This window comes from Micropterus salmoides, unplaced genomic scaffold, assembly GCF_014851395.1.
Source record: "Micropterus salmoides isolate LMB-PRFRI ecotype aquatic unplaced genomic scaffold, ASM1485139v1 Ms_hic_scaffold_1697, whole genome shotgun sequence".
NCBI lineage: Eukaryota > Metazoa > Chordata > Actinopteri > Centrarchiformes > Centrarchidae > Micropterus > Micropterus salmoides.
Window position 1 is genome coordinate 5,145 of NW_024040814.1, and position 7,775 is coordinate 12,919.

The 7,775-nt window shown below is 41.0% G+C and overlaps 2 long non-coding RNA genes across 2 annotated transcripts; one reads left to right on the top strand and one right to left on the bottom strand.

Moving 5' to 3' along the window:
- Positions 1-4,521: 4,521 nt before the first annotated feature.
- LOC119906611 lies at positions 4,522-5,090 on the bottom strand. The gene is made up of 2 exons (XR_005445003.1): positions 4,908-5,090; positions 4,522-4,758 (listed from the first exon to the last, which is right to left on the bottom strand). It is a non-coding gene; the product is annotated as an uncharacterized LOC119906611 (long non-coding RNA).
- A 73-nt stretch (positions 5,091-5,163) lies between these two features.
- Positions 5,164-7,539, top strand: LOC119906609. Its single transcript, XR_005445001.1, has 3 exons — positions 5,164-5,276; positions 7,332-7,364; positions 7,480-7,539. It is a non-coding gene; the product is annotated as an uncharacterized LOC119906609 (long non-coding RNA).
- The last annotated feature ends 236 nt before the right edge of the window (positions 7,540-7,775 follow it).

Sequence of the window (7,775 nt, forward strand, 5' to 3'; positions counted from 1 at the left end):
TGATCACAATTAAAGTATTAATTTTATCAAACTGAACAAGCACAACATTCAGCATTCAATCAAATATTCTTAAAGATTTATTTTAGATTATTTCTAATGTTATTCCAACATAATATATCGTTATTTGGACATAATATGTGTGCCTGCAACAAGCAAGATGTGCATTTGTAAATCCGGTGACACGCGTGTATATTTTTATTAATAAACTAGTGTTTTTTGGGTCAGTGTGGCTGCAAAGTTGCACAGAATGGATTCCATAATCAGAGACAGCCTATTTCTTTTCCTTTAAAGACATTTCAAGCTTTCTATAGCCGAGATATATTTCTGATGTCTGCGAGGCAGATGCTGAGTTTCCGGTAATTTCTGATGAGATGTGCCTCGTGATTATATTGTCTGCTATATTTGCTTCTTATTTATTAAATCAAGGCAAGTGGTTGATGAAAAATTGATTAAAATTAAGATACAATTTATCCAAAACGAAATTGACTTTAAAGAAAGGCTTTTCTACAAAACAGAACGTAATGAAGTGGTTTAATCATGTCGGAGCCACTCCATGTCTCCCGATATATCGCGCATCCTGTCTTACTCATGCTGCTCACTTTTCATAATCAACATAGATGGAAAAAATAACATTATAATATTAACAAATCTGAAAGTGAATGTGCTTCTGTAATGGCTACAACACGGATAGTAAGCCTACAGACTCTCTATTTGTAGGCTACAAACTGCTGCACATTGATTTCATTCTTGATTTGGCACACATCAGATGAAAGGCATTTGTTTACAACTAGGGCTGTGCCATGTGGACGAAATAAAAAGTCTATCGTTTCATATTCTGCTCTATCCTTTAGCAAAATACACCGTTTCCGTTAAAATGACAGCTCAGGTTGTAATTTTAAGAGAAAATAATCAGTGTTGAAAGTAATGCGTTACTGTAATTCCACTACTTTTGTCAGTAACGAGTAATGGAGCCAGTAACACAAATACAAGTAACTTAGCCTGCTGAGATTTAAATCGGCTGGTTAATGGTTCCGCTTCTGATCTGATGTCTAATGCTTCATTTTATATGCAGTAACTGCTCAATTAATTCACTTAACGTTATTTGATTATTACTTTTGTTTGTTAGTTATGTAATTCAGTTACCAGACTTCATTGAAAGAAATAATGTTGTAAACAACCAATGAAAACTGACAGGTTATCCTTCAACAGGTTGAATCAAGCATAGAGGCTGTAATATGTGGATTATTAGCTTATCATCACGAAGCTGTACCTGGCAGGTGAGACATGTCTTCATGACAGTGTGTGACAGGAAGTTGTCTCCTTATAGCTTATTGGAGGACAAGTTCAGTTCAAAGGCCTTTAGTAATGTTCATTTATTGGCCATTTTTGTAGTACTGTTTCTTTTTATTAGTTGTTGTTTTTGTTGTTATTTTACATCCTCAAAGTAAAGACATCAATCAGTAAAACACCCATCTTGTACCTTTTTATATAAACCTTTATTTAAACAGGAAATGTCCCATTGAGTCTCTTTTACAAGGGAGTCCTGTACAACACAAATAAACACAATGTTTCAACCACAAGTTGAAAAACAATTAAAATACAGATTTACACAAAGTTTACTAAATATTTACACAGAAAAACTACAATGAGTTTAAAATATGTAACCAAACGAAATAAGGACTAAATGTAGAGATCTACCTACCATTAATTCCATATATATATATTTATAGGAAGAAATCTAGCTAGCTAGCTTAGCCAGGTAGTTGTCAGCTTGTCTGCTGGTGCTACCTACAAACGCCGATATTTCCCCTGTTTTAATAGATATGTTTGTTATAATCTCTTTCAGAGTGGATTTCACGAAGCAGAGGGTCGCATGAATGTTGACCTTTCTAAACAGGCAACTGCATTTCTTCTTCAAGCCAGAGAAAGCCGTCGACTGACACAGCTCATTTACGCCGTTGATTTTCCTTTGAATTATATTTCATTTTTATCAGCAAGCTTAAAAGCAATAAGCTTAAACTGTAGAATGACTTAGCCACTGTTCAGACCTGGCATCTTGGTTGATCCGAGCTCAGGGGGGCAGCTAAAGGTAAGTCAGAGAAACACCTGACATTAGAGTGCGTCTCCACGAGCTTCTTCAGGGACCACTTGTGATCGGATCTCACTTCCCCGCTAGATATGCAGATGGAAACAAAATCTGGCCATCCACTATATCTGTTGAAGAACAGAGACCACATAATACACCCAGCACTTACACTTTTATTTAGCACTGTCCACTTGTGATCCTATTGCTCAAAACGCATTTTAAGACCAAGTGTAAACAAGGTCTTATTATTTCATGGTAGTTTTGATCATTGCATGTCACTAACAATATGGAACTGAAGGGTTACTTTTTAAAGTAAGTGTCTGTGAGTTTGCATGTTGACTGCATTTTTATATGAATTTTATAATGTTTCTTTGTTTTCTAGTCCCCAGAGAGCTGTTAACCAAATGCTGAGTGGAGTCCAGCAACATCAGGCCGCATGATCGGAGCACCTCAAACAGCAAATGAGCGACATGATTGAGAGACATTCTGGGGACCTGGATCAACTAAAGACTGATGCGATGGGGATATTTGACCAGTCTGTTGAGCCTTTCTGTCAAACTGCTTCCACCCATTTGCAGAATAAGACCATCAAAGAACTGCTAGAACCAGTTGAACCAGAGATTGTTGTGGCAAAACAAACAGTATGTTATGTGGAAAACTCCAGAGTTCTTACCATTAAGGACCGTTATTTTCATTATATACCGTCGGTGAACAGTTTGGAGCAGCTGCTGGCACATCCAAGAATAAGTGCAATGATTGATAAGAGGCCACAGACACGCAGAGGGAGTCTTTGTCTGCTTGCCATGGTAAAATCAAAAGATCTTTCCCATTGTGGTACCGCTGAGATATTTGAGAGGATTAACCGTGACTTAACTGAGCTGTGTGACGGTGTCCAGGTTGTCACTGCACATGGTGAGAGGACAAATAGCCACTATAATAGAAATAGTACTCTGCATGTGAGTTGGGCATGTTGACCTGCAGTTTTCAATAAAGCACATTTGGTAAGTCTATTTCTTCAAACAAGATGATTCATCTTTTACAAATAACACAGCAGCTTAAAAACCTTCTGACATGTCAAAAAAGCTTGTTTCATCTGAGATATGACTCAAAACAAGATGGTTTCAAGATATTTAAGATGCGCTGTCTAAAAACAAGCTCCTTTATCTCACTTGCTCTTTAGTGTGAGTGTGATGACAGATTTTGACCAGAAATGAGAAAAATAGAGATTTTGAGTTTTTGCAGCGCACTGACGGCAGCAAAAGGTCAAACTCCTCGTCTGCGAACACGTCAGTAAAGCTGATTGTGATTAATACGCCCTCAGATTTAATCAGCGAGCTTCCAGCACAAACAGAAACGTCTCTTCCAGCCAGAGATCCAGAGATTTCCTCCTGTTTTCTATTTAGTCCAGAAGATTGTTTTTCTTCCAGCTTTTATTAGACAGGACTTTTATTTCCCTTCAGCTTTAACAGGGATGGACATTATATGAACGTCTGCAGATTTCAAACCAACCAGCTGCTCATTATGTTCAAGTTCTGGATTAAAGTCCACTTTCAGCTGATTCTACTTTACTTCCTGCTTCTACTGCAGTCCATTTATCTGAGCGCTGGAGTTACCAGTTACTTTACAGATACAAAATATCAGCAGCTAATAAATGATGATGTATTATTACAGGTTAAAGCAGCCAGCAGGAGATGAAGTCATTAAAATGAGCTGCACCTTTACCAGCTGCAACATGAACCTGATGAACACATGAACGCAGCAATAATCAGAATCCTACAATAGATTTTATTCTGCAGAATGAGTCCTTTTACTTGCAGCAGAGTATTTGTACACTGTGGTATTAGTACTCTTACTGCAGTAAAAGCTGTGAGTACTTCTTCCATCACTGCTCCCACAGGAGGAAACAACAAACGTTTCCTCAGAGTCAGTTTTCCTCCTCGAATGTGAAAACTTCACTAAATCATCAGAACTAAGAAATAACAGGAAGCTGAACCAGGAAGGAGAAACAAGCACACTGAGACGCTCACGTGCTGTTTGGATCGCCATAGCAACACACAGGAAGTGGGATCAGACACATCTAGCAGGAAGAAGAAGAAGAAGACGCTGACAGCTTTAATCTGATAGCGACGCCTCAGCCTGCTCTGGTTGCCATGGTAACACCGGCCTGTAGTCAGTAATCAGTTCATCAGTTCAGAGAGGTTAACTACAGACCACAGAGTGTCGACATCGTCCCTGAAGGACAAAACTTTATTTACCAAAATAAAAAATGTGCACCCAGTTTAACACCATTTCAAAACCAGATTAAACCCAGTTTCCAACCAGTATAAACCAGTTTGAAGCCCCGGGTTCTGCCGTCAGAGAGGAACCTGGTGGAGCAGAGGTCAGGTGGTGTCAAACGTGGCAGCAGGTAAAAAGGATAGGAGCCAGGCTCAGACTCTCAGCTCACTGTAACATGATTTATTAAGTCAAAACAAGGTGAACACAAACTTCCAATGATGATGAGGCAGGCAGGCGAGAGGAAAACCAGGAGCGGAGTCCGAAACACAAACATGTTGAGAGGAAGAGGCCGGCAGGAATGAAGTCCGGATGAATCCAGATGCAATAATCCCCAAAAAACAGGCCCAGGGTCTCCAAACGGAGAGACAACCAAGAACTGGACCAACAACAGAGACCTGTACACACACACAAGGTGGCAGGGTGATTAAACACAGGTGAGACACATCAGGTAATCACAGGGAAGACACAGACAGGAAATAAAGACAGACAGCAGAGACATTTCAAAATAAAACAGGAAACAACATCAACATTTCCTTTAATCCACCTTTTACAGCAACATGTTGAAGTTTAACTGACACGAAGTCGACAGTTTGACGTGAAGCACACAGTGCAAAGGGAGAACTGGGCTCAGTCTGGACTCCAGTGTGACCACTGTCCGGTCCACCGGTCAAACTGGAAACATGGGCGACAGAAAACCCTGATCCTGTGTCAGAGACTCAGACGAGGACTCTTCACTGTGAAACTAAAGACAGCTGAATGAGCTGTGTTCCAGTAAAGCTCCACCTCTTCCTGTACGCAGATATACACTGAGGACAGCACATGATGATCAGAGCAGAGAGCAGGCGGACGGCCAGAGAGACGGTCTACCTGGACATGGATCACCTGTTGGTGCTGCTGCTGCTGTGGAGCTCAGGTAGGACTTTAAACAGTCAGTTAGTAGGAGTCCAAGCGGTGAAGCTGCTGGAGCACGATCCTTTCTGTTCTTCTTCTTTTTCTGCTAAAACTGTTTGTGCTGCTAAACATGAGCCTCAGATGTTCAGTTGTGTCCAGGTGTATCAGGTGTTCAGAGGGCTGTACTACGAAGCAGGTCGGACACATCCAGGCTTTCTTGGCTTCAGCTCGACGAAACCTTAAACTGACGGCTGAATTTATTTACAATAAGAAAATTTAAAAGATTATTTGTGTTTCCATTTGCTTTCAAGCTGACGTTAAATTAAGTGGAGATTGTTCATAGAAAAGATTTAAATTCAAGTATGATGCAAATTAACGACAACAGTTACAAACGAGAAACCTGTGCTTGCAAAAAGTTCCCAGGAACGTATTTAATATGAACAAACAGAAATAAACAGGGAATACAGACGCTCTCTCAGCTGCAGGCTGAAAGGAAGAGGTGTCATGTGAAAGGGTTTAAACTGCAGTCAGAGATAACGGGTTTCACCACAGCGATCATCTTTGTTACCTTCATCAGGCTCTGTGCTCGTTCCCATTAAATTCTGACGCGTCATGTGACTCTTCTTCTGCACAAAATGGACCAATGGCAGAAAACCATTTTACAGCAAAAATCAACTCTGCTGCTGCAAAGAATGCGAGAGAGGGATGCTGGCTGACAATCGTTGTTGGACGCGCTCTGATTGTCTCCTGCTTATATGTGACGGCTGCACATCGAGCTCTTAAACTGTAAACTTGATATTTAAACATGAAACTCAAGAAGTCTGACACTGTCCCACCATGAAGGACACGTGGACTTCACTTTAGTTTCTGGACAAATCAAAGTGAGATGAACGCTGACTAAATATTATCAGTGATAAATACCAATAATTTCTTTTTTAATCTGTGCTCTATTTGCTTTGTTTATTAGCTGCAAAGTGTGAAAGAGACTCGGCAGCAAATCAGGACCGAGCATAAAAACATCATCCAGTCAGAGCTGCTAACTCTCACAGATTGACCGTGAGACTCACGCTGTTGACACTTTCACACGCTCTCACGCTGAAACATCAATTTAGTCACGTAGTGAAAAACGACTGATAACATGTAGAACTGATAACGTCAGCCTGCGGCGTGAATGGGCTCCGCACGGCTGAAGCGACACCAGCGTACGCCGTGATCGTAATCAAACAGACCTGCACTAGTGCTGTGAGTCACAGACAGTTTGTGACAGAGTGGTAAAATAAGAAATCTAAAAATGGTTTGATGACTTTATCTTTTCCCATCTGAACATCTAAAAGCTAAGTATGGATCCATGAAGATAAGAAGGGTTATGTTCCTGTACAGGCTGCACCATAAGACAATGAGACGGTGGCTATACAGTGTTTTTATTGCTTCTATTGTTTCAAAGGGAATAAAGAGGCATGCAAACTCAGTATCCTGTAAATGGAAGTACTGTAAATGAAAATACTGTAATGATACCGTCGTTTAATTCTTGGTAATTATTCAATTCTGCAAATCTACAGCAATCTTTGGAGGGGTTTGTTTTTTTTACCCGCCGACTGGATGACCAATAATGGAAAAGCGTTTCCACCACCTGCTTCTGTTGACGATTTCTGGACAGTTTGAGTTTTGCCTTTGTGAACACAAACTGGACCAGCTGGAGAACTGAGCATCTTCACATTGGTTGGATTCAGGACCCGGACCTTTAGGTGTGAACACGTCGTTTCTTCAGCTGGGAGTCAGGTGACAGGACCTGATTCTTGTTGCTGTAGAAACATTTCCATCTGTGGAATTTAATCTGAAAGTGTGCAGAGACTCAGTTTGTGATGTTGCACTATGAATAAAGTGAAGCTGAGCGAGCATACTTCACTGAATGCTGAACTTTAACTCTATATAAACCAGTCTGCTGGCTGCTGTTCTGTGTATTCACATGTTCATCTCACCTACAGTAAACTGGTAAAATGACTCCAGAGGGAGTTCACTGAGATGTTTCTGGGCTGACAAAGTGTTTTTTCTGTCCACGGCTGTGCTCCAATCACAGGACTCCAGGCTGAAGGAAATCACACCTCAACAGGTAAAGAGAGAAAGAAAAGAGAAGGAAAGAATCACAGAAGCAGAATCAGCAGTCAAGGCTTAGTTTAATCTCTTGAATCCACTTCTTTACTGATGACTCTCTGGTTTCTGTTCAGAGCCTGATGATGTCAGGTTGGTGGGAGGAGCCAGTCGCTGTGCAGGAACACCAGAGCTGAAACATCAGGGAGACTGGAGACCAGTGAGGTACTCTGTCTGGACCCTGAAGACAGCAGCTGTTGTCTGTAGAGAGCTGGACTGTGGCTTTGCTGTTTCTGTAGGACAGAGAAAGGAGTCCTCAGACAGACCTGTGTGGTTGATCAGGTCTGACTGTGTTCAGTCTGGATCTGCTCTGAGGGAGTGTGCATCATCAGACTCCTCTTCCTTCATCCTGGATCTCACCTGCTCAGGTAAG